The sequence below is a fragment of the Oncorhynchus nerka genome, linkage group LG3 (genome assembly GCF_034236695.1).
Source record: "Oncorhynchus nerka isolate Pitt River linkage group LG3, Oner_Uvic_2.0, whole genome shotgun sequence".
In the NCBI taxonomy this organism is placed as follows: domain Eukaryota; kingdom Metazoa; phylum Chordata; class Actinopteri; order Salmoniformes; family Salmonidae; genus Oncorhynchus; species Oncorhynchus nerka.
This window is the reverse complement of record NC_088398.1, coordinates 60886303-60896756: the sequence shown is the minus strand read 5'-3', so window position 1 is coordinate 60896756 and position 10454 is coordinate 60886303. Positions and strand designations below refer to the sequence as shown.

Here is a 10454-nt window from a genome sequence, read left to right as displayed (position 1 = left end):
TGCATCAGATGACCTTGGCCTCCACAATCACCCAACCTACTTTCAGACATGAAGATCAGTCGATCTGGAGAGTTTCTTAAAGTGCAGTTGCAAAAAAAAAAAAGCGTTATGATGAAACCGTCTCATGAGGACCGCCACAGGAAAGGAAGACCCAGAGTTACCTCTGCTGCAGAGGATAAGTTCATTAGTTAGCGGCCTCAGAAATTGCAGCCCAAATAAATGCTTCACGGAGTTAAAGTAAGAGACACATCTCAACATCAACTGTTCAGAGGAGACTGAATAGCTGCAAAGAAACCACTACTGAAGGACACCAATAAGAAGAGACTTGCTTGGCCCAGAAACACAAGCAATGGACCACTGGAAATCTGTCCTTTGGTCTGATGAGTCCAAATTTGAGATTTTTGGTTCCCACTGCCATGTCTTTGTGAGATGCAGAGTAGGTGAACAGATGATCCCTGCATGTGTGGCTCCCACTGTGACGTATGGAGGAGGAGGTGTGATTTAACTAGGCAAGTCAGTTAAGAATAAGTTCTTATTTACAATGACAGCCTACCCCAGCCAAACCCTAAACCGGATGATGCTGGGCCAATTGTGCACCGCCCTATGGGACTCCCAATCACAGCCGGTTGTGACATAGCCTGGAATCGATCCTGGGTCTGTAGTGACGCCTCTAGCACTGAGATGCAGTGCCTTAGACCGCTGTGCCACTCAAGAGTGATAGTGTCATCAGCAAAGCATCCCCACACCTTCAGTGATTTGTTTAGAATTCAAGGCACAAGAAATACGCCATCCTATCTGGTTTGCGCTTAGTGGGACTATCATTTGTTTTACAACAGGACAATGACCCAAAACACACCTCCAGGCTTTGTAAAGGCTATTTGACCAAGCAGAGTGATGGAGTGCTGCATCAGATGACCTTAGCCTCCACAATCACACAACCTACTTTTGACTGGTACTGTATATTTAACGTATTTGTATTACAAGTGAACAGCTAAAGAGGTGTTTCGGAATTAAGCTTATTCACTTTTTTTACTGAACATTACAAATGGGCCAAGTTGACGATAGGATGCACATAAAAGGCTGGCTGCCTGGCAAAAAAACATATCTGTATAATTAAAATACTGTTTGTCTATATTTTATAAATGTGTTAAAAAAGCTATTGTGCTTGCGTGTTAATGAGCAACATGAATATCAAACAATGATTTGGAAATACCTACTAGGGCTAGGTGAATACTGGTATGAAATCTGAATATAGCTACATTGTTTAGCTAGCTAGCTAGGCTAATATTTTAGCTAACATGCCACTAGGATATTGAGCAAGATGGTCAGCTAGCCACCAACAGCATTGACCCCGACCCTAGCTAACAAACCTTGTCTGCGAAACTTTTTCAATTTCTGAGTCGGGGCCTAAAATAACATTTCTGGTCCATCAGCCACTGTATCAAGTAGATAATTTTTATTTATTTTATTTATCCGTTATTTTACCAGGTAAATTGACTGAGAACACGTTCTCATTTGCAGCAACAACCTGGGGAATAGTTACAGGGGAGAGGAGGGGGATGAATGAGCCAATTATAAACTGGGGATTATTAGGTGACCGTGATGGTTTGAGGGTCAGATTGGGAATTTAGCCAGGACACCGGGGTTAACACCCCTACTCTTACGATAAGTGCCATGGGATCTTTAATGACCTCAGAGAGTCAGGACACCCATTTAACGTCCCATCCGAAAGACGGCACCCTACACAGGGCAATGTCCCCAATCACTGCCCTGGGTTATTGGGATATTTTTTTTGACCAGAGGAAAGAGTGCCTCCTACTGGCTCTCCAACACCACTTCCAGCAGCATCTGGTCTCCCATCCAGGGACTGACCAGGACAACACTGCTTAGCTTCAGAAGCAAGCCAGCAGTGGTATGCAGGGTGGAATGCTGCTGGCAAGAATCATTTTTACCAGGCAAAATATTTTTGTTCACTAAAATTACACCAACAAAATGGATGAGCATGCTTTGTGATGTTTATAAAACAAATGTATAACTAGTAAGAAGTAGTGGTATATATATATATTTTATTTTTTATTAAATAGTATTTTACCCGAAAAATACTCACCTACCCCTTTAAGTTTTGGGAGGTTACCGTGGTAACGTGACTCGAGGAGGGTTGCCATGTTCCTGGTTTCACTGACATATTAGACTACGTTAAACGATGCTGCAGTTGAAAATGTGTTGGTCGCGGGAGGCAGGTTTTAGGGCTACCGGTACTTCTAAATTGCACCGCGGCCGCCATGGCATTTCACTTTAAAAATGTGTATATATATTTAAAAATACACATTTTTAAAGTGAAATGCCATGGTTGAGGCTGAAGACAATCAGAAATCATTAAAATATATATGATTTCTGATTGTCTTCAGCTGTTTTCGAATACTCATACTAACCGTACTATTAGTGACGTTAATTTAGTATATAGTATGCTTATTGGTCATAGTTAGTATGCCAAAAGTTCCCGTTTGACGAACTAAATTCGCCAAAATACGAAGTATACGTACAGTGGACACCAGTCAGCACTAATACGCTGAGCTTCTCAGTCATTTTTTATTTACCTCACAAAGTGGAAACATAAAATACCTTTCTTTCCCTTTGCACAAAAACAGCTGTCTGTACCGAGTTCACTGGCGCAGGGAACTCTGGACCTGGAATAGGCTAGTTGATCAAATGTTTCCTGTTTGCAAAAGACAGCTTCGGGACAGATCCAGTTGATTGATTTGATACAATGTTGCACTTCACTAGTGATAAGTCAAATCAAGACAGATAGAGAGGAAGGAAGACAGGCTGAATAGAGACATGAATGTGATTGAAAGAACCAGGATTTACATCAGTATACTTTCTACTGTGTTTTTATTTGTTGGCTTGATAGGGTATTTTTTACTTACACCTGGATGTGCCTGGCCCAATCTCACCTGGCCCCACTCTACCTGCCTGTTGCGCCCCATGAAATCACAAATCGCATAATTTACACAGACCCACCACGGACCTGAGTCTGGACTAGCATGTGAACGGGGGCATTAAGCTGATAAACATGCAATAAATCGATGCATTTAGTTATAACAAAGCTACAGAAATGTGAGTGTACATAGGCTACACACTACAGTTTGTCAAAGTTCACAGATTGAACATGTTATATGCATTCAATGTAAACAAACCAAACTTGTGGCTGAACCCCCGCAGTTGTACCGAGGTAAAGACAGTTTAAAATGGGATATTCGACGGATATTTGGGCTTTCAAACCTCAATAGCTTTCAAACCACTTGAGCCACAGACTGCAAATAAGTATCATGATGTTGGAAAAATTGCACACATCATTACACAGGTCTTATTTTCACGATTTTGACATTTATTCGCTTTCCAAAGATAATAAACATGTGGAAATGTGAGCAGCATTTTGTATTCCTAGTTGAATTAGTTAGGGAGCATAAACAAAGTACAAACTTTTTTTACATTTGAATTTCAATAGCTCCTTGGTCATGTGATCTAATGATCTCAAACAAGGTTCAGAATGTACACTCAGTGGGCCTACACATTGCACACTCTTTAGTTTGTCCATTTTTATCTCACACGTTTTTACATTCATTTTTCAAACTTTTGAATTTCAATAGCTTCTTGGTCATGTGACCTGTCCCCAACCAAGGTTCAGAATGTCCACTGACTACCCTTCTATATTGCACAGTCTTTAGTTTGTCCATTTTCCTCTCATAAGATTTTACATGACTTTTTCAAACTTTCTAATTTCAATAGCTCCTTGGTCATGTGACCTACTGAACTCAACCAAGGTTCAGAATGTACACACAGTGGGCCTACACATTGCACACCCTTAAGTTTGTTAATTTTCATCTCACGTGGTTTTACATGAATTTTTTTACTTTTTAAATTTCAATAGTTCCCTGGTCATGTGACCTACAACCCTTAAACTACTTTCAGAATATCTACTGGCTAGCCTTATACATGGCACACCCTTTTGTTTGTCCATTTTCATCTCACGTGATTTTACATTAATTGCCTGCTGTTCCCCTGAAGGACAGTATCACTCACACACCTATTCACTTGGGCCTTCTCCCTGGGGCCTTCCTGACCTCCAGGCAGGCCCCCATTGACCTGGTGACCTTTGACTCCAGGCCTCTAGGCCTACACTCCCTGCCCGCCTGCCTGCCCTCTCCCTGGGCCTGAGAGTGTATAGCTTACTCCCTGGAACTATAGACCTCCAGGCCTCCACACCTACTCTCCCTACCCAGTCAATACCTCTCTCACTGGGCATCACTCATCACTGCGTCCCGGCCGGGGCTCAGCCATCTCCATAACCTTGCCCACCAGGTAAACCAGGGCACCCGCACCCCTCCCCGGACACTAAGACGTCTATATTCCTGCTGTCAGGAACCACATGCACCTGGTAACCCAAAACAGACTCTGTGTGCCTGGTAACTTGAAACGCACCTGGTAACCTGAAACAGGCTCTGTGCACCTGGTGACCCGCCCACTTTATTCCACTCAGAGACTAAGTCCTCACTCCAACCCAGATTCCGGCCACCCCTGCTCGGACTCTGAGTTCCCCCCGCCTTGGAGGCCTCCTTGTGCACCTGGTGACGATTTGACTTCTACAGAGAGTCCGAACCTGACTCACAGTCCCACCAGAGGACGGGCCCCGGCAGATGGGCGACCACCACCTAGTCCCCTACCTATCCAGAGCCCCATGTCAATGTCTTATGCCTTCTACCCGCCTGCCTGGGCTCTCTCACATTCTGTGTATGGCCTCTGGACCCTGGCCCTTCTGCGTGCACCTGGTAACCCATAAGTAAAGAAGGAGGAAGATGCCTTCCGTCCCGGACAAAAGCTTGGACCGAGTGCTGACTTTCAATCGATCGCAGCGAGTGTGCTGCTCTGCTACATACAAAACCCTGACGCAGAATCAGGTCGTCCACGAGTGATTTAGCACCAGGTTCCCCACAAACATGCAGTGCGCATCAGGAGAGGGGCGGCAAGAAGAGCTCCCACATAGAATGTGTAGAGTCCCGCACCCAGGCGGACGTGAGACCTGGCAGTGTCCATAACCGCTAAGCACATTCCATCTCTTTTTAGTGCTCCACTGTTAGCGGGTCCAGCCGAAGCCAGCATTCGATTCAAACCTTCGCGGTTTAGAGTTAGCTAAGTATACGGGGGGCGAGTGATTAAACGTTTCACCACAGCCGCTCTGTGATCAGACTGATGCCAGTAGGACACTTTCATCAGCCGTCTCCCAGGACAACTCCTCCTCCCAGCCAAAGCCAGGGATGCCCTCAGCCATTTTCATGGCTTGACAGGATTCAAAGAGCCCCAAATCATTCCAGTCTGACCGCCCTCACATTTTCATGTCGCCCCATATTCCAGGACCGACTGTCGCCTTCCGTTTAATGATCAACAGCTGTCACCATCTGCAGGACTCTCTTTGAGTACGGACTAGTACTGAGGTAACTCCCGTTTGTATTGCATCATTAGCGACACCTGTGACATACAGGGAGGGATTGGAAGAGCCCTGCTAGAGGGCTACCTCATTATCTCCCTTACTAAGGCTAAGGACTCCTTTAACAGAGTCATAGTTACTCCCTCAGTTTACCAGCGCTTCATTGAATTGATTAACTTTGACATTCAGAGCACTGAGTAGAAATCACATTGCGTCAACACCCAACTCGGTCCTTCACGATGCTTTGTTTGAATTAAACAGTCGGATTCCCCGGGTGCGGTAAGCTGCTAGGCGCCGGCCGATGCGACCCACTGGTGACCCAGCGCGAACGGGGCCGGAAAGCGCCGTAGCGAGAACCTCCCCGGTCCTCCTTCGGCCCACCAACGGACACCACCCTGACGAACCCCCGCATGCAGCCCCTTGCGAGACCACGCACGATATACCGCAAGATGGGCTGCACAACGAACTTCCAACGGTGGCGAGAGGAAGGTGAGGGAGCGACTGCTCCCCCAGCCGGGGCTTGAGCCCCGCTTCACACCTCAGCTCGACCAACCCAGTCCTTATCCCGAAGTTATGATCCGACTTCCCTTACCTACACTGTTCTAACATGCCAGAGGATGTTCACCTTGGAGACCTGCTGCGAATATGCATATGGCCCGGTGCGAGATTTACACCCTCTTCTCCAGATTTTCAAGGGCCAGCGAGAGCCCCGGGGAGAGTTATATTTTCTTTGTGAAGGGAAGGGCACCCTGGAATGGGTTCGTCCCAAAAGAGGGGCCCAAGCCCTGGAAAGCGTTGCGGTTCCACCAGAACCCGGGGCTTCCGCCAGCTTCTCCGGGATCGGTCGTGTCACCGCACTGGACACCTCACGGCGCCCGTCTCCACCAGTCAGTGGACATTCTGAAAGTAGTTTGAGGTCAGTAGGTCACAAATTAGAAAGTTTGAAAATATTATGTAAAATCTTGTGAGATTAAAATGGACAAACACTAATACTCAGTATTCAAATAATGAAAAATAAACCACCCAGTGGTCAATGGTGTAATTGCAACATGTTTTACTAAGCGCAGAACACAAGCTTCAGGAAGACGAAATACCTACAATTCCTTGAATACTATGAAACACCCGAAATAGTTGGTGTCATTCGTTTGGCTATATGGGAACGAACGTGATTTCAGCATTTTGGTACATCGCATACTTTTGTGATAACAGACAAACATGTAGATATTAAAACGTCAACGTAAAGATCATTTCTACCGTGTTGCATGATGGGAAAATGGTCCGACAGTGATATAACCAAGTAAAACCAAAATTAATCGCTTCTCCACAACTGTATTCATAACCGTGATGCCTTATTATCAGAGGCCAAAGTGGTAACCGTCAGCCAAAAACATTTGCCCTCCACAGGTGTATACAACTCATACTTTTTATTTATTTATTTGACCTTTATTTAACCAGGCAAGCCAGTTAAGAACAAATTCTTATTTTCAATGACAGCCCAGGGACATGTGGAAGGAACAGTGGGTTAACTGCCTATGTAACAGTATAACTTTAGACCGTCCCCTCGCCCATACCCGGGCGCGAACCAGGGATCCTCTGCACACATCAACAACAGTCACCCACGAAGCATCGTTACCCATCGCTCCACAAAAGCTGCAGCCCTTGCAGAGCAAGGGGAACCACTACTTCAAGGTCTCAGAGCAAGTGACATCACCAAACGCTATTTATTTGAAACGCTATTTAGCGCGCACTGCTAACTAAGCTTGCCGTTTCACATCCATTACACCTGTTCAGGGGCAGAATGACAGATTTGTACAATGTCAGCTTGGGGGTTTGAACTTGCAACCTCCCGGTTACTAGTCCAACACTCTAACCACTAGGCTACCCTGCTGTAACTGGAGTGGGATCCTGGGGACAGTTAGACAGAGACTGGGTTTTTGGGGACTACGACAGCTGACTTTTGAGGGCAAGGTTTTAATCATTAAAGCTGTGATTTTACCTGTGCTTTTATTAATCAGTTCTGTTTTTATTCCCCCTCAAAGGAGTACTTTAGCCCTGGAGCGGATGCTTTTTTACTTCCTGTGGGGTGGCAAGTGGGAGAGGCTCTCTTCTCTCTCTTGTGCAGGAACGGGAACCAGTGTGTCCAGTGCGCGAGCCCACAACGGTCTGGCGCAACGTGGCCAATCCTGCTCTCCTGAATCGGCATCGGGACCTGTCCTGGATGATCGCCCACAAGATCCTCCCGGTCAGGGCCGTTATGCACTCACGGGGCATGGTGAGGACATCCGCGTGCCCCCGACCAGGCTGCGGCCAAGAAGAGTTGGTGAGGCACATGCTCAGGGAGTGCAGAGCTGCCAGGGACCTGTGGAAGGAAGCAGGCCCCCTGATAACCCCGTGTCTGCCAGCAGGGGAGGACCTAACACCCCAGCTCGTGCTATATGGGGTGGGCCGAAGACCTATTCCATCAAAGGCCTTCACCAAGTTCTGGCCCACCCTCACGTACTTGAAGGAAGCACTGTGGTCCTCCCGCAACCTGCTGGTAGCGAAAAGCGTAGAGACCACCCCCCAGTCAGTGGCCATGGTAGCCACGGAAGCCCTGGGGTGGTACGGAAGGAAGGGGGCCTCGACCCCAAGCGAAGGGTCCCCCACAACACCCTAGGTCCCGGCGGCCACGGCCTGACAGCGCTGCGGCGCCTAGGGCGATGCGCCTAGGGGAGGGAACTCCTCTGGGCTCCGAAGGACGGGATGGTAATCTATTCAGAGGAGCAGGATGAGGCGAGTTTGAGAAGGACTCACCCCGTTCCTGTACAGAGGATCGAAGACAGCTTTTTAACAAAGTGACCTTTTAACATGTTTTTCATGTCTTAGAAATGTTCTATCTTGTTAAATCATTTGTACACATTTTAAATGGCTTTTACAGATTTTATGTTTTTTTACAATGAAAAGTACTTTTATTCATGGTTGTTTTTATTGGTTTTAACAACATTTACTTTTTAACAAATTTAAATGTAATCGTCAAATGCTGTGTTTTTATGCTTGTATGCCGTAATGTGTAAAAATGATGTAAAAAGTATATGAGCTGTTTTTAAAGGAAATGTGTCAATAAAACATTTCCAAAAGAAAAAAACTTACCTGGCAAGGAAACCGTGAGAGCGTCTGCTAAATGACTTAAATGTAAATGTAAATGTAAGGCGGTTCACCCATCAGCCATTGCACTCCGGCGGTGCTGACCCCTGCGAATTTCCCAAATGTGGAAATCTCGATTGCATAATTTCTGGTAGTGGGGGACTGCGTTCGCGCTCTCCCCTGATCTTGGTGTCTAATAACAATAGTTTTAACGTTTGTCACTGATCAGAGGTTTGAATCTGAGATGAGTTGAGCTATGTAGCGTATGTCTGCATTTAATTTGGCTTTCCTTCTTCATTGGATGAATGCTTTCAGAATTACAGATTTCAAAGCAAACTAGTCCTACTACTACTGTTAGTAATTAGATATGTAGATGGGTGAGCCGGTCAAGGATCGATTCAGACAAAGTGGTAAATTGTAATGACAAGCGACAGTTTATTTCAGAGTGAAGATATCTAGTACAGCGTAATTACGGCTCTTCCGTTAGTTCGTGTGGAACAGCAGGCAAAGAGACCGTTAAGAATCAGTACAGCCCTAATATACGCACAGAAAGTAGGTTGATTCTAGGAGATCGGATCTTTGGATTGGTTCAGGCTGGGTGTAGTCTGTAGTCTTCCGCCATTGGCTCAGTTGTCTGTCCGTCATCGTAGAATCCTCTTCGGGCACACAGTGTTCGGTTAAAAGGGAGATTATGTGTGTAATGTGGGAGCTATCCTGTAGGGGACCCCACAGGCTTTACTGTGAAAATACGTTGCTATGTGTTGTCTCAGTTATAACAATGCAATAGCCATGTATTTAGCAGTAGGTTGGTCTCCTGCATAATAGCAATTCTTTACACTACCACTGTAGATTAATTTTCTCTTCGAAATAGGCTGAATGTCTGTGATTTGTTATTGTAGCACTTGTTTTAATGCCTATAAATGTGCTGATAATATATGGGACAAGGTGTACTTGTGAATACAGGGCCGGTCCTAGACTTTTGGGGGCCTGTCATGCCAAATAATGTCCCCCTCTACGTCACAATGGGATTACATGAGTCCTAATTTCTGTTGCTAGGGGTGTTGCTAGAACTTGCAACATTATGATCTGTTTACGTAATGAACCAACGCGTCCGTTGCTATGCTGGTTGCTCGGCTACCTTGTAGAGGTAGGAGGACGCAGGAAGTTATTTTTCACCTCAGAAGCGCTAGCTCAGTAGCAAGCGGTAAATTGCCGCTTAGGGCGGCCAGAGTGGCTCGCTTGTGGGCATGCTGGCATCATATGGGAGCATATAGAGCATTGGAAGTCTGTATGGAGGTCTGGTTATGAAAAGGGTAAATAGTTATATAGTAATATGCTCTAAAACTCTCTGGCGACAAAGACACTTTGCTGCCCCGTTTCCAATCGTCCACATGGCTCGGAGAACTTATTCAAATAAGTAAATACATTTCTAAAATGTAAAAAAAAAAAACGCTGTTTTATTAGATAACAAGCTACAGTGCAGGCTAACTCAAACAATCTGCTAAGGCTGCCAACAGTAGTTAGCTATCTAGCCAACAGTAGTAGCCAACTTTACATACTGTAATGAAACAGGCAGGGAGCAGGTCTCGAACCCTCGACCTTCTACCCCGGCGCGCTATCGACTGTGCCGCAAAAGCATGCTCGTGCGGCAGGGTCGATTGGAGATTCCTGCTTACAGTTACCGTGTATGGCACTGCAAGATTGTGCAACCAGGGCCATCTGGGACTGCTTCCTCGAGGAATTCAGGCATGTGAAGGCTACCTGTGTCCTGCATAACTTCACGAGGATGGACACAAGGACCAGGAGGGGATCTGCAGCTCGCTGCCGTGTGCCAGAGGAGAAGTCT

The 10454-nt window shown here is 46.0% G+C and overlaps 1 pseudogene; it reads left to right on the top strand.

Annotated features, from left to right (window-relative positions):
- The first annotated feature begins 8606 nt into the window (after positions 1-8606).
- LOC115116824 (U1 spliceosomal RNA) lies at positions 8607-8791 on the top strand (annotated as a pseudogene).
- Positions 8792-10454: the final 1663 nt, after the last annotated feature.